The sequence below is a fragment of the Pleurodeles waltl genome, chromosome 1_2 (assembly GCF_031143425.1).
Source record: "Pleurodeles waltl isolate 20211129_DDA chromosome 1_2, aPleWal1.hap1.20221129, whole genome shotgun sequence".
Taxonomy (NCBI): Eukaryota; Metazoa; Chordata; class Amphibia; order Caudata; family Salamandridae; genus Pleurodeles; species Pleurodeles waltl.
In genome coordinates, this window is record NC_090437.1 from 673,377,868 (window position 1) to 673,402,790 (window position 24,923).

The window sequence follows — 24,923 nt, forward strand, 5'->3', positions numbered from 1 at the left end:
TTACAGCTCCTGGAGCGGGCAGGCATCATCAAAAGGGTATCGGGCCCTACTCCTTGGGTGTCCCCGATTATCGTCGCCCGAAAGCCCAAACAACCAGAAGCCTTCTGAATCTGTGTGGAGATACGCCTACCAAATCAGGCGATCAAGAGGGAGAGACATTTGACCCCAACCATAGACGACATCATAGGGGAACTCTCTGGGTCCTGGTGGTTCTCCAAAATGGACCTTAGATCGGGGTACAATCAGATCGTACTACACCCAGTTTCACGGCCGATAACTACCTTTTCCACCCACACTGGTCTCTTGAGGTACACACAGATGAACTTTGGTATCTCCAGTGTGGCTGAGGTGTTCCAACACACCATCAAAGGAGTCCTGCCTGGCCTCCCTGGAGTCCTCAACGTGAGCGATGACACCCTGGTGCATGCTCCAACTTTAGAAGACAACATGGGAAGACTACGGGCAGTTTTCATGGGGCTGCAAGAACACAGGCTAACGCTCCACAGAGAAAAGTCCGACTTCCTCAAGCGAGAGATATGCTTCTTCGGATACCGATTCTCAGAGCACGGAATCTGCCCAGACCCACACAAAGTAAGAGACATTCAAGATGCCCCGGCTCCCACATCTGTCTCGGGGGTCCGGACTTTCCTTGGCATGGTCACATACTGTGGCCGGTTAATGAAGAACCTGTCCGACATCACCGGCCCTCTCAGAGTGCTCACTCGTGCTGACCACCCGAGTGTATGGGGTGAAGAACAGGAGAGTGCTTTCCAAGACACCAAGAATGCACTCTCTACAGACACCACACTAGCATTCTTCGTTCCCCGTCGAGAGTCGCAGCTGGCTGTTGATGCCAGCCCCACCGGCCTGGGCACTGTTCTAGCGCAGAGACAAGACTTTGGAGAGTGGGCCCCCATTGCCTTTGCCAGCTGCACGCTCACGCCCACGGAGCAGAGGTACTCCCAGATAGAGCGGGAGGCCATCAGCAACCATTGGGGGTACTGTCACTTCCACCTTTACCTTTATGGCAAGTCTTTCTCCGTGATAACTGATCACAAGCCATTGCTGCCCCTCTTCAAAGGGTCCTCGTCGAAGCCGCCTCCGAGAATCGAAAAATGGATACTGCAACTGCAGGAGTTTGACTTCACCATAGAGTACCAGCTGGGAACGCGGAACCCTGCAGACTTCTTCTTGCGACATGCCCGGCAGGCCACCCCTCCAAGAGGTAGCGGAAGCTCAAGAGACTAAGGAATACATGTGACTAGTGGTGGACCGGGCCAGGCCCTTGCCCATCCCGCTGAACAAAGTGGTGGAAGCCACAAACCGAGACGAATGTCTGCAGATTGCAATAACGCCCACCTGGTCGGGGACTAGTGCCCACTTCAGCGCCCGGAGACCGGCACGATCGACACGCCCAAACCAGACTTCAAGCCCTGTTCAATGTCAGGCATGAACTCTCAGTGAGCGAGGAAGGCTGCATGCTGAGAGGGCTCAGTCTGGTGATACCATCTAGCCTGACTGCCCGGGCGGTGTCCCTAGCCCACAAGGCCCACCAGGGCATCGTCAAATCCCAAAACCGCCTCAGGAACAAGGTCAGGTTTCCTGGGCTTGACCAGCTAGTGGAGACACTGTCAAAGGGTGCCTTGTGTGCCAAGCCAGTGGAGCTCCAGACCCCCCAGTGCCAGTCATCACAGAAGAGGGCCCCACAGCTCCATTGCAAAGGTTTAGTGCCAACTTTGGGAGCCTGCCTGAGAACTTGTACATGGTGGTGGTAGTAGATGACTACTCGCGGTACCCCAAGGTAGAGCTGGTACAGTCGACATCAGTGTCTGCAGTCATCCCCAAAATTGAGAAACGAATTGCTACCCACAGCCTTTTTGGAGAAATCCGCACAGATAATGGGCCCCCGTTCAACAGCCAGGATTGGGCAGTCTTTCTGACTTCCACCAATACGAAACATCGCCGGATCACACCCCGATGGCCACAGGCAAACGGGGAAGTAGAGCATTTCGTTAAAACTCTGAACAAAGTGATTTGCATTGCCACAGCAGAGTCCAGAGACATTGAGAGTGCTATCTATGCTTTCCTTCGGTAGTACTGAGTCACCACCACGCTACCACTGGTGTGACCACAAGCCAGCTCTGTTTTGGGAGAGTAGTGACCGACACCACCCATTGTGGGCTGCACAGCGGCCGCCCCAGAGTCAGTCTATGGAAAGGAGAACTCACACTAATGCCTATGCCTCCTGAAGGTCCCAAACAGCTCACGTCCAGGTCAGGGACGCCATCCTGGTCAAAGACCGCCACCCAGGATGCTAATTCCGACTACCTTTAGAAGTGCAGCCATGGACAGTGACTGCGGTGAAGGGTAGCATGGTGACAGCAAGCCACGGGTTGGAAACTGTACCTCATAATGTTGCACAGTTCAAATGTCTCCCCCCACACCACCCCTGGAACTGTACGAATGGTGGTGCTGCCACGACTGACGCCATGGCCAACCAGGGAGAGATCCTAGCTCCTTCAGGGAGCGCAGATGATTGAGAAGATCCCGCCACCGGGGGACCTGCAATGAGCCAGCAGAGGCTGGTATCTCCACCGTTGCCAGCGCAGACCGGGGACTCATCCACGAGAGCCGAGGTGCCCGACGTAGGACTGAGCCAAGTGCCGACATCCGGGAGGTCTGGAAGCATGCGGTACCACCTGAGGCACAATCCCAACCCCTCCTGGCGTTACGCAGACTTTGCTTTGGGCTAATCCTGGCACTCCAGACACACCGGCATCACCGCCATGTCTAACGCCTGTCTAATTACCATTTTGTCCTAACAGTTCACAGTTTTTGTTGTGTCATTTTGTTTTTGCTTTTGTTTTGTTTCCCCGTTGGGGAGGAATGTAGTGTTGACGTAGGAGCGGGCAAGCCCACTCCTCCACATTAAGCTGAGGGGTTTACTGGCATCCCCCGTCATACCACGCCCCAGTGAGCGCGTCCATGGTGATGACAGGGCATCAATAAAAGCAGACCGAAAATAGCGGGAAGCCAGTGAGGGTCCAAACGTTATAAAATAAAGAGTACTGTTTTAAAAGCAAATTAGGAGTCCGTGTATTTGTTACCAGTGCGACCCTACAGGTCCCTCTGTGGATACCACCCACTCCATGCACTACAGTGGTATGTGTTACAGCCCTTCATTGCCACTCATTACCCAAATATATCAGCTCGTCATATTCCCTTTATATACGGCAATATTGTTATTCAGTATTAAGCTGTAAAGATGGTCTTTAAACTGTTGCAGTCGTATATGGTAGATTTTATTGCAGTATCTGACCCCAACAGAGAAGGACACAGCAGACAACCAACGCAGTGCTGTCTTCCCTAGAATACCCCCAGCATTCCAATCCCAACCTTAAATACACATTCTAAAATGATATCACAATTCAGGTCACTGCAACACATCTTTCCCCTTAGTAAATGAACCTAACTACTACAATTATAACTTAATAAAATACATCCTATTTACATTAATAATACTTGGTATAAGATTGATACTGAAGTGACATCTTGACAAAAGATGAACACTGTACTTTACATGCATACATAGTCACTGAAATTAGGAGGTCTGTGAATTATTCTGCCAAATCTTCAACTTTTAACACTTGCAGGGATTTGAACCTCTCTTCTCGATTTATCAACAATCGGATTTGGATTACTCTCCTTGGATACATCAGTCATACCTTCAATCCTATCATTATGCTGCTGAGAGATTTCATTTTCCTTGTGCAACCAATCCTTACTATTCCTTTATGTGTCAAACGTTCCGCTAGGGAAGAACCTTTGCAAAGAGATACTCTGCTTAAATGCCAGATCTTGCCATTTTCTATCAAAACTGAATTACACAATACTTTTACAACTCTTACGGGATCGTAGAACCTGCCTTCCCCTTTTTTGTATATCCCTGTTTTTTTTTTTTACTAAATCTCCTACCTTCACAAGAGTCAATTTACAACTATACCTTTAATCAAACTTTTTTTTATACTTCTCTTTTGCTTTATCCAAATTGCGTTTGACTGTATCAGGGGTCCAATCACTTAACCTGGCTTTACCCATCCATCCCACATTATCCTTTCTCAACAGAAGTCTTCCCCTCATGAGTTCGAAGGGACTGAAACCAGTGGACAAACTTAGTGTAACCCTATATGCCCAAACAATTTTTCATAGTTCTTTCTCCCAACATTTCCCAGCACCTTTGGCCAATCGAATAATGTCTTTTATGACACTGTTGAAATGTTCCACTGTGCTATTCCCAGCAGGGTGAAAAATTGGTGTTTTATTGTGAACAATGGCATTCTTATGCAAATACTTTCCAAACAATTCACTCACAAATTATGGACCATTGTCTGTGTTGATACATTTAGGATTTCCTCCCCTTAAGAATACACAATCTATAAAGCTTAACACACTGTTGATATCTGCCTTGCATACTATTTCAATTTCTGAACATTTGGCAAAATGATCATATCATACCAGAATATTTTTTTCTTTAGAGTGGTCTGAAATTGGTCCAACTATGTCTAACCCTAGCAGTTCCCAAGACATGTTAGGTGTCTTAATGGTTACCAGAGGTGGTTTTCGTGTAATCAGGCTCTTTTCAGAATCATTTCACAATTCACATTCCCCTACCTTCCTTTCCACATCCACATCAATTCCCGGCTACCAATACCACTCTTTCACTCTACTTTTGGTTTTTGCAATACCTAAATGACCCTCATGGCAGATCTCTGATACCCTATCTCTTAGAGAGATTGGTGGAATCATTCTTCCATTGTACAATACAACACCATCCTCTACAGGCAGTTCATTTCTCAGTTCCCAGAACACATGTGCCACCATCCATTTGGGTTTTGCTGGGCCATCCAAACCTTACCCATTCATAAATCTTTTGTAAAATCAAATCATTTTTTATGGCTTCTTTCCACTCACCCTTCGTCACACCACTAACTTCTTCGCAAACATCTGCTACACAGTAGTCTTCAAATCTCTCATCACTGTCTACATCCTCATCACAAGGTTGTTATGTTACTGGCATGCAACTGAGAAAATCTGCTATTTTGTTTTTAACAGCAGGAACATATTTGACAACATAATTATAGTCTAATAGTTTTATGGAAATACGTGCAAGACGAGGAGAGGCATTGTACAGACCCTTGCAGGTTAGTACCTTCGTAAGTGATTTGTGTCCACTGCGTAACTCTATAGGTGACCCCAAGATGAAGGCTCTGAAATGATGCAAGCCCCATACACAAGCAAGTGCTTCTCGTTCTATCAGAGTATTTCTGTTCAGACGGAGACAAAGCAAACGCAATGACATACTCTCTACCCTATGAATCAACCTGAGTGAGCACAGCTCCAAGACCCTTGCTGCTTGCGTTCATGATAACAACAATTTGTAAACCTGAGTCAAAACCTTGTAAGGGAGGGGCACAAGCTATGTCACTCTTAATAGACATAAAAGCTTCATTACACTCGTTTGATTGCACAAAATCACACATATCCTTGAGAAGTTGTCTGATGGGAAAGGTCTTACTTGAAATATTCTGGATGTATTTAGAGTAAAACTCCCTTAAACCAAGGAATGCTCTGACATTTTCCTTGCTAGCAGGGGCCTCTTGTTTTGCCTGGAACAAGGAAGCCTTAGGCACGATTCCACTACAGCTGATTTCATGCCCTAAATATGATACTTCAGGCTTGGCAAATTTACACTTGCTATATTCCACAGTCAACCCCTTTTCCTTCAATTTGTCTAATACCACAAACAAATCAGCATCATGGTCTTCCTTGTCTCCCTTTTCATGAACAAAATACCATCTTGGAAAAACAATACATTCTTTAAGTCCTTAAATATTATGTACATTAGATGTTGAAACGTAGTAGCAACGGAAGCCAATCGAAAGGGAACATTGGTAAGTTGAAAGCATCTGAATGGTATGTTAAAAGCAGTAAATATGCGACTGCTCTCATGAAGTGGGACTTGATGGTAGGCAGAGTTTAGATCTAGGGTGGTGAACCATTTGATTCCCTTCATTTTTTACAACATTTCATGAATCTTTGGAAGGGGAAATAGATCCACTGAGATATTTCTGTTCAGATCTCTTAAATCAATGCAAAAGTGTATTATTTTGTGTTTTGTTATGTGGGTTAGTAGAATGCAGCAAATCACATGTGAGGGTAACCAGGCACTAAGTAGGGCAGGCCTGAGTGGGGAGGAGGAGATCATGCCTGTTTTGTCAGGAAGAACCAGATCTTGAGGTTCCGTCAGAAGTCCATGAGGGAGGGAGAGGTTCCGAAATGTTGTGGGAGGTCGTACCAGTTCACAGCTGTGAAGTATGAGAAGGAGCATCTTCCGCTTCTGGCCTTCTTGATGCGAAGGAATGCTCTTGCCTGGGATGCAGCTCAAATGTGTCTGGTGGGTTGGTAGAAGTTAAGGCAGTAGTTGAGGTATGCTGGACCAGTGTTGGAAAGCACTTTGTAGGCTGGATGAGTAGCTTGAACTTACATCTTTCCTGTACTGGGAGCCAGTGGAGATTGTTGCAGTGTGGGGAGATGTGGTTATTTCACAGGAGGTTCAGGATGAGTCTGGCAGCAATGTTCTCAGTGGTTTGGAATAAGTGTAGAACATGGGCTGGTATTCGAAAGTAGAGTGTTTCCATAGTCAAGTCTACTTCTAATAAGAGCCTTGGTGACTGTTCATCTTGTGTTAAGTGGGATCTGCTTGAAAAACGTGCATAGCCATCACAGGATGTGGAAACATGATGAGGCAACATCGTTGATCTGTCTGCTCATGGTGAGGATGGTGTTGAGGATAATCCCGATTTTCTTGGAATGGTCTGTAGGGGTGGATGGGGTGCCAAGTGTAGATCCTGAAATTAGTTATTTCGATGTGCTCTCCAATTGGTTGGCTAACAGAAATTAAACTTAGTCAAGGAGCGCAATGTGCTGTGGGTCAAAAACGTTGAGCAGCAAGAGAAGCTGGAATTTTAGCCCAGTTACCATGTGCTTTTGGCAATCAAATCTAAAGGGTGAAGGCTGAAAAAGGATGAATGTGTATTTTGAGTATGTGAAGGGGAGTACCTTGGGCACGCTGTCTATCAGATAAAGGTATTTCTCCATGCCCATGTTTGTTGAAACCCATTGAGGAAGCACCGATTCCCACAGACCATAAACAACTTCACACATGATGAAGTATGTGTGAGTTCTATCAGTGGTGGCTAGTGAACTCTGAAAGTGGTGGGGCTTAAGTATCAACTATGAATTTGTGTGAGCGAGTGATCAATTGTGACCTAAGGAAGTAATTGGTGGCGGGAGGTGTGACTTAAAAAAATGGGGGAAAAGTACATTTTTCATCACATCTTCTTTAATATAGTGCTCAAAAGCTATATATGTTTTTAGAGTCACCCAAAGCCAATCTTGAATAAAAACATTCCAATTTCAAAAAGAATGCTTAAACTAGGGCTTTTAATTTAATGGTTCCCGTAGGTTACATGTTGCTGGCAGTAAGTCTGTGTGTCACCAGGCCTGAACCTACACTTACTGTCATCACTCATACTAGTAGGGATGTTGTAGGGTTGACCGAGGTCAATTGGTAAAAGTGTGCTAGTCCCCAGAACTGCACTAGGATAAGGTAGCTCCTTTTGGATGCTTTGTTTAAGATGGTTGGTCTTCAGAACTCTACTAGAAGAGAAGATGGAATTAGCACTGAAGTGGCTTGCCTGAAGTGTGGAGGAGGAAGATTCAAATTTGCAGGGGATGTTGTTGGTCAACTTTGCACTGCATGAGAAAGAGAGAGAGATTCCGCAGCAGGAATCACTGGAGTCATCATTAGGCAAGAGCAAAATCCTTGTCATGCCGGCGTATCCTCTCGCAATTACAAGTTATGATTGTTTAATAAAATTCCAAAATGATACCATTAGGTCACATTACTTATATAGCATGCGCCGTTTGCAAACAAAAAATAGCACAAGTACACTGGAGCAATGCAAAGGACTAGAATGTGAGCAGGTACTATTGGCTTTGCTTCGGGTTTTTGCACTATTTTGTTCAGTGTGAAATACATCCTTGGGTCACAGTTCAGGCTAAAATATAGCACCAACTGCCAGTTTTGCATTTAGCTTAATTAAGCGCCACTTTTGTGACATTTCACCTATTTACGCAAATTATGCAAATTTCACACACCTCTAGTCAGCATAAATATTGACAACTTAAGCAACTCTTAGCGAAACGAGACAGAAAAAAACTGCCATTACCTGTTCTGACTAAAGTAACAGGAAGGGCTGCAGGAACGTCAGCTACTAGCACACTGTCTCATTCCAGCCGCACTGCTTTCATTATGAAGGGTACTAAAGAGATTAGAATAATTCGTCCTCTAAAAGGCATGTACGTCTGAGATAGAGTCAGTCATACACATTGCCAGTCATTAATAACACTACACTAAACTTTTTCATGTTTCTCTGCACTTTTGTTGTTATTCCTGTGTCCATTTTTAGCACATTTTAGAGTGCCAATGGCCAACATCTCATTACCCAAAATCATTAATTTTCTAAGTTCTTCTGCAAAATTGCAATTTTCAAACATCATTCAAAATATTCACCAAACCGTGAATATTGAAATATTTGAAAATAAAAAGCACATAAATCAATCAATTCATACAGCCCTCTGACCAAGGAAGCCACCTAAGTAAAGTGGCTGGGAGTACGGGGCCGGCCAGAGGTCTCATTCCCAAGTGAGATGCTGAGGAATCTTGACAGTGCCTCCACTCCAACCAGCTACCGCCTTCTGCAAGCCACCATCTATCGCTTTTAATGCTTCAGGTTTCATTTACTGACATTTTAAAACTCGCTCCTCCCATGCCAAGAGAAATCGAAACAAGGATTTGAGCACATAGTACATTAAGGCCATGGCATTTGAAATATTTTGAGGCAGGTTTCATGGTGGCTTGGTAGAGTGATGCAGCATTTTACAGATAATAGGAAATACTTTCAAAATTACTATTTTTTGTTAGCAGAGATGTAGCTTGGTCAGTATGATTGAGGGTTGTGAGCTTCAGATTTCCCAACGATCACCCTGGACATCTTGTTCAAACACATTGTATGAGAAGCAAGATATGAGGGGAGCTGAAGGGGCATTGAAAAGAGAAAGGAGGACGGGTTGTTAGGGGAACTTAAATATTTTTCAAACGAATCAACATTTTCCAAGGCCTTCAAAACAAAGGAAATAGTCTGTGTGTGTTTTTGTCAGTGTATGCATGTAAACAGTCCAGGTGAAATTTGGCAGACACTTAACATTACCGGACTAAAAGCACTTGTACCCAACTGTTTACTACAGAATACAAGTGTTAGGGGGCCCAATGCCCCACTCTTAAGTCCGTTCTCATATGGCAAGCCATTGTGCATCAGTGGAGTGGGTGTGGGTGCAGCGTCAGACTGGCCAATAAGACAATCAGGTAGTGCCCAATGGGCTGGTCTGACAGGTCAGTGTGTGCGCCGATTTTGTTGCTGTTTGTGGGCCTGGTTTACGGCCTGCTGGGTCAGTTTTTAATCTTGGTTTCACTGATATTAAAACAATCATTGCCTGCAGCAAGCTCAAATCCTTGTATTCTGCTGTACCTTGCAAAACAATGTCTTTCCAAGTTCAAAACTGGCCCACTTTTCAATCTTGGGTCACTTTTTAACTATCTAATTCACTAATGAGGACCAGTTTTATTATGGTGGCTGGGTCTATTTTCTGTCCCAGTCATACACTTTGTAGAAATGGTATTATCTCAAGGCAAAGGTGAATCAGAATGTGCTATTTCACTTGCTTCCGCAACCTCAATGTGCAGGAGAGACCGCATTCCATTATTTAACTGGAAATGTCTGCTTGCACGTGTGCAGTTGAAAGTTTCAAGACATATATGTATGGGGTACCAAGATACTATTACGTATTACGTCCCGATCACAAGCTTCTGGCCTCGATCCTAAGTGAGACGAATGTTCACTCCACGATGGCTAGAAATAAGAAAGCTGATTGCCTTTCTTGGCTTAGTCAGCCCTGTAATGATTTGATGATTTGAATGGAGGATGAGCCACAGGATATCAATTTTTTGGTGCCAAATAAAATGTGGGATGGAAAAATATGTGTCAATGAAGGTGGTTGAAGAAAGGCTGTTGCTTTGGATTGTGTTTTGGGAGAAGTCATTGAGTATTTAGTAAACAAGTGCCCCAAAGAAGTCAACCTTTGATTGAGTTGCAGTCTTAAAGCAAGGCACAGACTCATTTAAGTGTAGAAGCAGGATTATTATTCAGGAGTGCTAGGCTTATTTCTTCCTATCTGATCAGGAACAGATTGTTGGGTTTTAATTATCTAGGACAACAGTTCTTAACCTTTTGACATCTGTGAACCCCCACTTAATCAATAATGGACTCAGGGGACCCTCACTGTATCATTATTGGAGTCCAGGAACCTCCTCTAAATCATTACTGGAAGCCGGGGACCCCAGCCTCAGCTTTTCGGATAATTTGAACCACAAAAAATACACAACAAATCCAGAAATAAGCAGTCATTAAAATACATTAATGATTACACATTAGGTTTGATTCACTAAAACATTTAAAAGAATCAAAAGTTTAATTTTAAAGGGAAGGTTGGAGCTTTCAATTCAATTGAGGCCACTCATCGTCCATAGTATATTTTCTTTGATGCACTTGCACTGCTCCCTAGATCAATCTGAAGATACTAACTTAATTTTTAGCCTCCAATTTAAACTTCACATTTACCGAATTTTTTTAATGTGACATTTTGCTTCTTTATTTATATACACTCTGTTCACCTGTTAATATTATGCAATTGTTTAAGCAGTCGCAGGCCCCAAGTAGGCTTTGCAGAGCCCTGGTTGTTCTCAGAGCACAGGTTCAGAATCACTAATCTATGATATTTAGGTATGAGCCTTAACAAGAAGACGTTAAGAGAGATGTATTGGTGGCTGAGGATGGATAAAGATGTTGTAGAATGGATTGGAAAGTATATGAGCTATACACAAATGATGAGAGTCAAGTCTGAAGTGTAGTACTACACCTATGGGTGAGATTACTTTTCCTGGCAGTGTCTAGAAGAGGGTCAGGAGTGATTTCCTTGACTCATTTCTTGTACTTCCAGTTACTCAGTATTTTGCCATCATATTGGTTGATAGTTTGTTCAAATGGTTGAAACTGAAATGTGTGTGAGAACCTAAAACCAAATGTGTTAACATTTTTAACTTATATTTTTGCAAGGAAAGGTTTCCCTTCTGAACTAGTGTCATACAATGGTGTGCAGTTCACCTAGATGAAATGGAGTACTTTCTAAAAGGGGCAGGGATTAAACATAAGAGCTGCAGCTTTTATCACCCACATGCTAACGGACAAGTCGAAATAATAAACAAAATGATCACTGAGCGTGTCAGGGGGTAATCATCAGTTGTATTGATCTGGGGAATGCTTTTTCAACCGTGTTATGGTCTTATCACATCATTTCCCCATTGTGTTGTTGGCATTTTATCAAGTGTTTCTCATGAATTATTAAGACCTGCTTGGCTGAGTCATGTCAGAAAAGTGTCATCCGCTGTTGATAATATTTCCCAGGACAAAGTGATTGAAAATGCTTGTGTGAAAATTCACCTCAGTCAGGCAAGGAATGCGGAGAGATGTCATGAAGGGAAGAGAATCAAGTCTTTGAACCATAAGAAGGGGAGCTGGGTTTGTATCAAGTTGCCCAACTTAAAGGTGAGACTCATTAATACAACACAAAAGGGAGAGTAATGGGAGTGGTTCAACCCCACACTAACTCCCGATTAGACTAGAAAGTCACAATACCACTAAAAGTGTGGGGTGTAAGACTGTAAGAAACTCGACTATATGAGCCCAGTTCTAGAAGCGCTAGCTAAGCGCGTAGTTACCAGGTGGAGAGATACGTATTGGGTGGATGTGGTTTGGGCTGTGCCTACAGAGGGAGTTCCCTTTACGGACTAGGTGGTCTCACGCACATTATAGTGTCATGCTTCATCATTTGACTGTCTAGCCCCACCCAGGTAAGATGATACTACCTGGGCGGACTCATCCTTGTTGTTAAAAGAACTACAGAGGGAGTGCTGAAATTTAAATCTGACTGGATATTTACAGGGATCCAGATCGGGTGTAGATAAAATTACCTTACAAGTCACCTAATGCGGTCAGGAATTGATTTAATGTAGGTGTATGTAGGTAAGATTAAAATCTATGTTAGGGTCTCAGTTGAGATTAATGGCTCAAGGAGTCTAAAAAATCAGGGACTCACTCGAGCGGCTGGGACACAGACAAAATATAAAAATATAACCTGACATTGATTCTGCTATTCGGCACAAAAAAAAGGAAATGTAACCTTCCAGTCAAACTGAATGACTATGTCATGAGTTAGTTTACTTTGTTTTTTTATTTATTTCAGTTTCAATCTTTACACTAACACTTGTTTTTGGTTGCTATGTTTTTGTCCAACTGTGTTCTTAACACTGCTTTGTTTTTTCTTTTTTTTGTTGTTGATAAAGTGGGGAGGTGTGTTCTAGCTCTGTTATTGTCTCCCTTGGTTCCTCGTTCTGATGTGGAATACTAGAGCTCGGGGTTGTGTTGGGCCTGTGGAGCAGATAGAGAGAAGAGGCAAAGCAGAGAGAGGATGGTTGGAATTGTCTTCCTGTCAGTCTCACAGCTGCTTCTTATACTGCACTTGGCAGCTGCCTCTTATACTGCACTTGACTCGTAACAAAGAAACCTGAACCTACCTTCTTGTCTTTTCATTGTTTGGAATAGAATTTAATAGATGAATGTTTTATTTTCAATTATTTTGGGAAATAGTATAAATATACAGTTCAATAAATATGCTTAATACACCCTAAATCAAGCTGACTCTATCTATCTATCTGTCTATCTATCTATCTATCTATATATCTATCTATCTATCTACATATGTGTATGTGTGTGTATATATATATATAATTTTTTTTTTTTTAATGTTTTTAAATGTTTTTTCACTCAAAATAACCAAAAGTTACAGGGACACTATAGTTAAGAAATATATATTTTTAAAAACATAGAAATTCAGCTTTTATATTTGGAGTTATTTCAAGTAACTATAATCCATGCCCTGAGGTAACTATAACTTGTGGCCCCGTCTCAAGCTCTAAATGTGCCCCGGGGACCCTTCCCAGGGCCATTCTTTAATTGAAGTGGAGGAGGGTGTGTGCCCCCCGAGCCTTCAAAAGGCTGTTGGGACCCCATCCCCTGGGGCCAAATTCCTCACTATTAAGGGAGGGTGGTGCATGGCCCTAGGGACTCCATCCCTGGGCCATATTGTAACTGAAAGGTGAGGAGATGTAGCCCCCTTCCTGTTCCTTAAAAGGCCCTGGGAACCCCGTCCACAGGACCAATAACTTAACTGTTAGGGGAGGTGGGTATGTGGTCCCCATCCCTAAACCCAACTGGACCCCGGAGACTCCATCCCCTAAGACCAAGTATAATGTTGGGGGCCACAGGAAGAGTCAAAGGGCCCGTGTTGTTCTAGCTCCTGAACTGGAGCTAACATTGCTCCGATCTGGCAGGAGCAACTACTTCAGCTTGCTTTTAGGACCTCCTTGCCCCTTCTGGTGAGTTGACAGTGAACAGGTGTTCTGTTCAGTCAGAAAGTAAAGGAGCAATAAAGATCCCTTTAAATCTTGCTATGTTGTCACATTTGCTCTATGTTGAGAATCAGAGGTCAAATGTCAGTTTGTCTTGCAATTAATTTCCCTTCTCACTGCAGAGTTCCAGGATTTTGTAAGGAGAACTTCTGTGATCTGCTGTAAAAATAGTTATTTAAATGTTGTTTGTTAGGAAAAACTTGAGACCATACAATCTTTAATTTCACTAAAAGTCAACTGTACAAACATTTCAAAATATATTTCAGTAGTTGTGAAAGCCCACTCTTTGTACTTATGTGTGATGAAAAGTCAATAAGTCAATAATTTAAAAGGACGAAAAACTCTTTACTTGGTGATGTGCAAAAGATAAATATGTTTTCTAAAACCCAATTTTCACAGATTGTTGTTAATACTCTAATAAGTTTTATCAGTAAAGCTGCAAGTAAGTGGGAAGGCTTTTGGACATTTCTTGGAAATGTATTGTCTGTAAATGACAGTATGCTACCACATCAGACTTTAGTAATATATTTATTAAAAGTGAGTGTTTAAACATAAACTAAGAAACACTCCTGTCTTGATCGCAATGCTAATAGTAAACTAAGAAGCAAGTCATGGATAATCTGTCTCCAATATGTGGGCTAGATTTTTATTATACGTGGAGCAAACATTTTGGCTATTTAATCAAACAAAAGAGTTTTTTGTGCAGCAAAAATGCTGAGATCACATATTTGAAAGTGCTTTTGTATGTAAGAATAAGAAAAAGGTGACTCTGTAAACTAATTGCCTAGGATCACACAATTTGAGACCTGTTTACGGGTCACGTACATTACAGTTTGATCGAGTAGATTATTCAAGTTACTCAACCTGCAGGTCTAGAAACATTTTAATATGTTTTTGAGGTCTGGAAGTGTTCCCCACCCAGCGGGAGCATAATTAAAGCTCCCACTAGGTGGGAGCACACTTCTTTCCTTGACCTCAGTCCTGTGGGCAGGGAAAATCACAGTGTCCCGAGGGTGGGCTGTCTGAGACACAGTTAAAGAGCCAGCACTGGGAGATGGGGTCCCTTGGGCCTTATAAGGCTCAGAGAGGGGGACTGTGTGCCCCCTCTTCAATATACTTACTGTTTGGCCCAAAGGATATGCCATGTGTCACCTCTCCTAAAAATATAGTTTTTGACCTCTGGGGATGGGGTCCCTGGTGCATCTACATGCTAGGGGTTTGGGTGGCAATGTCCCCTCCCCTAAACATAAACAGTTGGGCCTTGAGTGATGGGGCCCTGGGGCCACTAAATGTTCGAAGAGGGCTGCCACACACCCTTTGCCCTTTTTTTAAAGATGTCTCTGGGGGATGGAGTCTTGTGGGTTCACACAGGGGCTCGAATGAGGGGGCCCAGTCATGCCCTCCTCCTCAAATATTGATTAAAAAATGGTGAGCCCCCATTTTCTTTATGCTTACTACAATCCGAAGGGAGTCTTGCCGGATTGCAGAAAAATCTCTTATTTTTTAAAACTTTTGGTCCCAGGTGGGTCTCTAGTGGACCCCACTCCACAAAGACTGCTTTTTTTTTAAATAAATTGCAGGACAGGGGACTAAGTTAAGTCCCCGAATCCTGTAATGGCCATGCACATTTTTTTCCTAATTTATTTTACTGCAAATATTACATTGATATTATCAGTAATGTTATCAAAGATGTCATGAGTACTGTCGGGGTGCAAATTCTAGTTACCTTAGGGCACGAGTTATAGTTACTTGAGATAACTTTACCTATAACAGATGAATTTCTATGGTTTTGTATGTTTAAAATGTGAGCCTAACTATAACGTCCCTATCAGCTTCCGTTTTTTTCAGTGAATTTCTATGTTTTTTTTATTCTATTCCCTAACTATAACATCCCTGTAACCTTTGTTTTTTTCAGTGAAACTCTGTTTTTTTTTTATTTATTGTAAAGTAACTATACGTTAATCCAGCCACTGCTGCACACAGCCTTTGGCCATATGTGGCAGCGGTTGGCCACAGGCCAACCCCCTATAAGCACCCAACCTTGCACGGCCTTCGCCCATGCGTGGCAGGGATTGCCCGCAAGGCCTGGCCTGCAGCCAGAGGCTGCGGCCAACTCTCCTGCCCACCCAACCCGATGTTGTCCATGGCCCTTTTGCTGTGCGCAGCGGGATTTGGCTGCAGCCTGTCTCTCTGGGTGTGAGAATAGGTGTGAGATGGTGTATTTGGGGGTGAGAGTGGCTGTGAGAGTCTCTGACCTGGTGTGAGTGTGCGTGCATCTGTTTTTTTGTGGGTGCATCTGCGTCTGCGCAGGACTGTGAGTGGGTGCATGAGGGTGTCAGTGGGTCTGTGAGTGGGTGTGTGAGAGCCTGAGTAGGTCTGTGAGTGGGTGCACAAGGGTCTGAGTGGGTCTGTGAGTGGGTGCGTAAAGGTCTGAATGGGTGTGTGAGTGGGAGAAAGAGATTGAGAGAGAGGTAGAGCGAGAAAGAGAGTGAGAGGGAGAGAGATAGAGAGTTGTTTAGGCTTTGATGGATGATATACCTTGAGATATTTCTGGACAAATTAAAAAGAAAAATGTACTTGTCAATTAAAAAGAATCACCTTTCAGTATGAACCTTGAACTTTTGAAGTTTAAAAGAAATTAAAGGAGGTAAATGATCATGGACACATCTGAAGTAGAACCTCAACTGTCAGTGTGAGGGCCTGTGACCTTAAGGACACAGGTGACTCATTGATGGACTGTTTCCAGACATACCTATGACATGCATCCCACATATGTGAGAGGAAAGAAACGTGAATGTTCTGTTACTAGGAAGGTTTAACGGTCAAAACGCTAGTAAATAAACAAGCACACTGCCAAGCGATACTAGGATTTGAACCTTCAGCCTAATGAGTGACAATACAAGAACTTGACCATTAGGCCAACAGTGACTCTATTCCGCTCTGCATCCAAATGTAACTATAACATTTGTAGCAAACATCTTGCTAGTGTTACTCTTTGAAGTCATTTCATTGCAAGACCAGTGCAATGACAATCTATCTATCAATCTCCCTGCTTCTAGGAGCAGTGTTTTCATCTGTCATATGCATGCAGGAAATACAGGTGAAAACTCCACTTTCTGACAGTGGGAGCTGTTTGACAGTTCCCGCAGTCAAAAAGGAGACTTTGTTTGCTTTTGCTTAATGGAAGCTGCCAGCCAGGAGAACACCAGGAGGCATCCTAGCACTGTCACAGCATACAGGTCAGTTACTTGTTGCTGTTATCCATGAAGGCTGAAATTCAGAAAGCCAGGCTTTGTTGACTTTCGTAAATGTTAACAGATTAGTCTCCTGGCATAGTGACATCGTGAGACTGTAATATTGTATTGCTGCAGCTATAGAGAATGCCATGCTCCTAATCTTTACATACTCCATTTAAAGCACTCTCGTAAAACAAATGTGCTAATCCAAGGGACGCAAAGGCAATGCCATTTAGAGTGGATGGACAGCGGTGTTTGACCATGGTGTTTAACAGATTTTCGGAGCAGGAATATTGCTTTAAGTGCCACGTTCTATTAAATAGGTAGCCAGTGCAAGGAAGCTATCACAGGAATGATGTAGTTGAAGATGGGCAAGTCCAGTGCCAGTATGAAGGCTGCATTTTACCAGTAGTAGACACTGGAGAAAACACAGTCTGTCCAGATAAACAACATTACTGTAATAAATCTTTGAAGCAATAAAATGTTCACGATCACATTTTATGAAGGAAAGAGAAGAAGTGCAGTGTTCTTAACAAACACAGTTAAAAGAAAGCAAGAACTCACAACAGAGCTGATTATTGGAAACATAGCCAAAAGGTGAATCAGTTATCCCCTCTCGATTTCTTACACAAACTAGGGGCTTCAGAGGATCTACTAGGAGCTTCGCCCAAAAAGGTTACCTGCCAAAAGGGTGTATAAATCACTGAGCGAAGTGTTTCAGTTTTGTTGCCATTCAGTGTTGGTCACATTTGGGACATCCAGTTAGCTATTGCTGACATACATTTGTGAACATTGATGGTGCAAGTTACTAGATTTTCTGAGATTTAACAATCGGTGTGCCATCAGCATACAAAAAAAAGAGTATGCAGAAGAATTGATAGAATACTGAAGGAGAGATATAAACTTCGAAATTAGAAGGTGATAGAGAAGAACCCTGATGAACACATCCTCCATCCCTCAAATGGCATAGTGAAGAAGAAAAAGAGTAACTTGTTGGAATCTAAAACATAGAAAGTCTTCAAACCATGAAAGTGCAGGACTGTAGGCACCAGTCCCCACAAGTCTCGAGATTAGACTCGATGATCAATGTATAGAGCTCTCGTGTCACACCTCAGTATTGACACACAACATGCACAACTAAAGACAACTACCTTGTTTCCTCTCTGTCTTTCTTCTCAACACTGTCTCTTTCTCTTTGGCTGCCTCTGCCTCGCCCTCCTGTCCTTGTTTCTGGCTTGATCTCTCTGTCACCCTCCATCAAAAGCACTGTCCTCATCCCTATCAACATTTACCCCTTAATTAACAGGAACCCAAGTAAGAAAATCTGTAAATTCAGCAGGTTTCTTTGCAGTTCTTTGGATCATGGTTAGAAAACAATCATACATTCTTAAACCACGGGCTTGCTGTGTAAGTAATTGCTTGTTGCAGACATGACTTTTACTACGTTTTGCATAAATGGGCTTTCGTACCACTGCAGGAGCACTTTTCAAGTGGTATAATACTGGAATTGAGACAGGAAGTAGATTGAGCCACAATAAATCCTTGTTTTTCCCTGGTGTAGTGCTTTCCTCTTATCTAGTTTCTAAGCACTAACATAACACACCAGAAATGCACTTCTGAGGTCAAAGAAGACTTTTATTGTTGTTAATTCTTCCCCAACCACACTTTTTATGTTGACGAATTAGTAGCTTTCAAGCACGCGTTAATCAAACAAAATATATCAGTTTGCAATATACACAGCAGGTTATATTTATAAGATATTGAATGCAAAGCAAAACAAATACTTCACCGTGTGGGAAACTATTTACAGCTTCATCTTTCTAAGGTCTGCAAGCTGATGACCCCTGTCAGCCGCGAGAAAGAGATTCATCTACCCACACGGGATTGCTGGCAGCTGGCGCCTAGCTCCAGCACGAGGTCCGGCAGATTCGAATCTGAATCTCTGCAGCCTGTGTCATTCGTTACAAAGGTGTACCCCCTCCTCTCAGACCTGGGAAACTGAGCAAGCCTTTTGGAGACTGGCCAGGTCTCCAAGACTACTCCTGTTCCCAAGCTCAAGCGAAGAACAACAACACCCATGTACCCTCTCTTATCAGGTCTAGTCTACTGTGAGAAAAACATCTTGGTTACAGCTTGTGCAAAAACACAGCTTGGAAAAATACAGCTTGGATTCTCAACTGCAAGATCTAACTCCACGTTAAAGGCAATAGGCAGCTAACCTAAGTATCAAATGCAATGTCTAGTGTCATATCAAAGCCAATAGGCAGCTGAGCTGAATACAAAATGCAATGTATAATATCATGTCAAAGCCAATAGGCAGCTGAGCTGAATACAAAATGTAATATATGATATCATGTCAAAGCCAATAGGCAGAATATCTAATAGCATGTCAAAGTCAATAGGCAGCTAAACTGAATACATCATGTCAAAGCCAATAGGAATGCAATGTCAAAGCCAATAGGCGGCTAGACTGGATACAGCATGTCAAAGCCAATAGGCAGAATACAGAATGTAATGGCTAATGCAATGTCAAAGCCCATAGGCGGCTCAACTGAATACAGAAAGTAATGGCTAATGCCATGTCAAAGCCAATAGGCAGAATACAGAATGTAATGACTAATGCAATGTCAAAGCCCATAGGCGGCTAAACTGAATACAGAATGTAATGGCTAATGCAATGTCAAAGCCAATAGGCAGAATACAGAATGTAATGACTAATGCAATGTCAAAGCCCATAGGCGGGTAAACTGAATACAGAAAGTAATGGCTAATGCCATGTCAAAGCCAATAGGCGGCTCAACTGAACAAGACATATAAGGTGCTACTGGTGAACATTGAGCAACTAATATGCGCAGTGGTGAAACACAAAGTCATTGGTCAAACAAACTCCATTAAATGGCAGTACACCTGGCCATAAGCAAGAGGGTAATCATAATATATGCACAGATGCAATTGTGACCAAATATAAAATCGGGGAAACATGTTGGCGAAAGAGCAAGGAAAAGAAGCAGTCTAAATATATTTACAGATGTATGTATACACAATATAAAGGTATGCGTCTTTACACTTGTTTTTGTGAGTGTCTCTTGCATGAGACAATGCTGCAGAATTAGACTGAACCAAGTGGGGTTAACGGACGTAGACCTGGAGGTACATGTGCACTTGGAAAACTGTGAGCCTCCTCACAAACCTGCAGCACCCCCACCTCCTGGCTATTACTTCTTGGGCAACACATAACTCCTCATCCTGAGTGCATGACATCATCAACCAGCATGATCAGACCCAAGTTGTGCTCATGCAAGAAGATGTAGGTAACCCCTAACAGCCTAGGAAAGTGTACAGAGCCCATTATTCCTAGGGGCACCCAGATCAGCAGCAGTGCCACATTATAATGAATTAACCACACGGATTAACCAAGACTGCTGCAGGAAATCCCTAGTTATCTATCCTTAAAGTTGTCCTGCTAATGTGGACTCTACGTAGCTTACCCATGTTCACGCACTTTGGCATGTGTCTCCTCCAACCAAGCCTAAGTGGTGACAGAGGTAGGACCTACTGCCGGAAGAGCAGAGAATGACTGCATTGTAAGTGTCAATAGCAGGAGGCCAGAGCAGGAGGAGGTGTATGCAGTAACATCAGCTGGACTGACAAGATGGGATTAGAATATTAGTTGCTGGACCAGCAGGCTGTGACAGCAGTAAACGCTCTGCATTGGCAGAAGGATTCAGGGACAGGAACTAGTCTGCAGAATGCAAAAGCAGAAGGAGTTGCAGCACTGACAGCAAGACACCAAGCAACCTCACTAAGAATTGAAGGATCTGACCGAAGCACCTCTTACAGTAGAGTAAGTAAAGCTAGAAAGAAAAGTGTGTGACAGCAAGTATGCTGAGGGAATACCACCTGAATTAAAGTAGAAGGAACACATTTGCTCATTCATCATTCATCTCAGTGGATTAAGCACGTGCTCCAGACATCTGTGTGTAACCTACATGACAGAGATGCCCAATCCGCACGTCTGCGATCTGTGCGAGATCTCTCCTGCGGTGAGGGGACCCTGCATCTGCCTTCTGTGAGAGAGATGCATGCCTTGCGCTTACCCTGCAGTACCTATTCTGTGAGGAAGGGGGCGCGTATTGATGCTGTCAGTTTGTTGACCTTTTGCTGTCTGTGAAGAAGTGAAGCTTGCACTGCTGCTGCCACGCTGCATATGTTCTATTAGTATGGACACTGCACTGCTTGTGGTGGCGCCTATTCTGCGAGGGGTAGGATCTTGAACTGTCGCTGCATTAAGATATCTGTTCTTTATAGAAGGAAAGCTTGCCTTGCCGGTGCTCTAGGCATATCTGTTTTGTAAGGGGGGACATCTTGTAACAGTGATGGTTGAGCTGCACCTGTTCTGTGAGATAGGTAGGCTCGCCCTGTTGTTACCTGTGTTCTTCCTGTTCTGTGTGTGTGATGAACCTTCTGCTACTCCTGCTGCTGATTCCTGCTCTACCTGTTCTTTGTGTTAGTGAAGCGTGCAATACTCCCTGGCGGGTTGTACCTATACTGTGTGTTAATGAAGCTTGTTACAAACCTTTTCATTAACCAAAAGGAAAAAACGTTTGTCATTGTGAATGCTCGTTTTAATGCATGATGTGTATAAAAGGACGAGTTCTCACAAAAATTGATAACATCATTTTCTTTTGTTTTTTTTATATGAACTAAAACATGCAGTCATGTTTTTCAAAATGGACTACATTGTTTTGTTAAAACACATTGCTGCCCAGAGACTCTAGGTCATGTGTCACGTCTTCAGCCGGTCTTGACATTTTAGTCAACATCACTTTCCTTGCTACGATTTTACGACCATACAGGCAGTGCTGAAACCGATACTACAAGCACCGGAGTGCAAATGGTAGTTGTCTGAAAAGTATGTGTCTGAAGGTATTATACATTACTTGGAGACACTTGGTATTCGTATAAAAACCAAAATAAAGTGCAGTTTTTTAAAATTATTTTGCCTTTTTCTACCCTGGCCCTCAACTGTAATTTGTACATTTAATTTTGGTAAAAGCTTTTTTACATTGTGGTATCACAAGTGAAAAGTATTCGCAATAGCTCTCCCCTGTGTCATTCAGCCAAAATATGATTATTCAGCAGGTAGTCTATAAAACACAATATACCTACTAATTATATGAATACTTGCAGGATACAAAAAACACAACCAATTAAGGGTGTTTAAAAAAAGTAATTCACAGGTAATAAAAACCTTCTTATTGTACAGGTCACATCCATGTGCCTCATATCCATTAAAAATTCTGCAGCCTGTCTTCGAGCTAAAATTCCTTCCTTACTTAAAACTGGCCTTAACAAAGTTTTCTATACCAGCAGTAACCACGAGTTACATCTTACGTTCAAGCCAGGTGTGCAGTTGCTATTGTTATCTGAAATTGTATTTTGTACCATCGGACATTTTAGAAATGGGTTCACTCCAATTCTAAATCTTAGCACCGCTCATCTCAATGCTGCATTGGGTAAGACATCTATGGAAACACTTCACTGTTTTGCCAATAACTTCTCAAAACTTGAGTTTATATCAGTGCTTAATTTGTGCCTGTTGTTTCCGGTGCTGAGCACCGGCACTTATTTTTGAGGGCCGGCGCTTATTTTTCTGCCTCTAGCATTTACTGCGAGCAAGAGACACATATGGGAAAGACGGAGAAAGAGAAAACGAAAAACCTTCACAATGAAAGTCAGCAGAAAGCTGAAAGAGTGTGCTGAAGGGGCAGGGAGTGGCTTTATAAGGATTGAAGAGGCCCGAGATGGCCTCAGGATTACGGTGCCTCAGTATACCGAGTTCGCACATTTAATTGCAGCACCTGCGTGTTTAAAAGAAGGGCTTTGAGCACCGGCACGTCTTTATTTACAAATTAAGCACTGGTTTATATCCCACAGATCAGATAACTCAGATCGTTTCTCAGACACAATAGTTCCTACTAGTGACAGTGCCACAGCTAGTTCTGCTCTTCAGCTGTGCCTGTTACACTAAGTAGGTTTATATCCCTTCTGTTGAATCCGGACTGCAAGTGTTTGAGCGGGAATGTCCCTTGCATGGTAAACAGGAATGTATCTGTGCCCGAGTCACCCAACTGCACATGAAACTAGTATTCTGACTTTTCTTTCGCCCAGCTAACAAATTAATCTACTAGGCCACCTGAGAGGTTGGCCTGTCGATTTTTAAGTCAATTGCTTGTTCTGTGGGACATGGAGCATGGACGTCATTAAGGGGTCGCCAGGGGTCGCAGCTGCGACCCCTGGCTTGCCCGTTGCGACCCCTGACACTGCCTTTGCGACCCCTGGCCTCAGAGGTGGCAAAATCAATGCCAGAAGCACAGGGGCAGCTCGTCCTTACTGTAGTGTTTTACTACACTAATAGTGAATCATGCGTTATTCACTATTAGTGTAATAAAAATGGAGTAGAGTTAGCTGGAATATGACTCGTTGGTAGCTGAGGTAAGTAAAATCACTTTTAAATGAATGTTGTGTGCATGTTTTCGGAGAGCGTGCTTATGTAGAATGGTGTGTGTGTGTATGTAAGCATGTGTGTGTGAGGGAAAGTAAAGATAAAACGGTGTGTGATGCCACTTCCGCTACCACTGGCATTTTGGTGAACTGACATCCATGACATGGAGGGGTATACGAAGCGCACCCTCAAGCTCCAAGTGGGGCTACTGTCCATGTTGTAGGTTTTAGAAAAAAAAGCCATGATAGCAGTGCACCCTCTATTGTAGTACTGAACAGTGGCGGCCTGTGTAGTCTAACGGCGAGGAGGCACTGAACAAGCGAGCGAGCACGTCTGAGATGAAGGAGGGTGGTGCGGGGGTTTTCTCTTTGAAAGCTGTCCATTACAATCTGTGCCGCCATCGAAACATAGTGTAGAAAATCAAATGGTGCTGCCCCAAAGCATCATATCATTGCTCTCTTTAAACTGTTAAGAAAAGTCACTTTTTGGCGACTTGAAAATCTACAGAGCAGCAATTTAATACCTGCATTTCAGGAAATAGATATCAACATGGATAGCCGGTGACACCAGTATTTGTCTTTTATACATCGAACTTTGCAGAAAAAATATAAAGTTTCACTCAGCAAGCATTTGGGAACTGCTGAAAGCTTTTAAACCATGCAGTGGAAGGAGGCCTTGGCCCAGCTGCCTTGCTAACAGTGACCCCACCCCAGGCCCCTGGCACTGCCAGAGGCAGTCGAAGGTAAGAGGGGATGAGGTGCTGTGGCGCTTCTGCTCTTGCAGAAGTCCTGCATTTTTACCCGAAAGTTTGTCAAGGGCTACTCAGAGTTTAGGATTCCAAGCAGAAGAAATGAGCTCTCTCTCGGCACCAGGAGTGAGAAGTGCAGCTCAACTTCAGCACTTCAGCACCCCCTTAAGGCCAGCCTTCCAGTACCATAACTAGCTGCCAGATGCCTCCCCCAGCAAAACCCCAATGCACCACCCACTCCCACATTCATACTGTAAGCCACCCCTGCCCCCTGCCTTTCACTTGCATGAAACTCTGCTGACTCCACCCTGGGCCACCACAAAAGCCCCTATGGCAGTTATTTGCAGAGCTGCTGGAACAGGTCATGCCCACCTATCCTGATTTCACTGCACTGGCTTGGACCTTGAGGAGGACTGAAACCTTAAGCAGCACTGTGCAGAAGTACCCACTCAATTACCCCTCCCTCTCTCTCTATACAAACACAGTCTCAGCTGATTTACTGTGAGCAGCCTGCTGCCCTTAGCCTTGAACTACTCAGGGCTCCTTCTGGATGAATGAGAGGGCAACGCCCCTTCGCTCCTTAACACCTGTCGCCAGTGGGACTGAACAGACCTTTTTCCCTGGCTCATAGGGAGTGTAGAGCCTCCAGGACCCACTTGTGTAAAGTTGCACTTGTATGTGGCACCCAGGCCCCTGGCCTAAAATCCTGAGTGCATATCAAGTGCATGT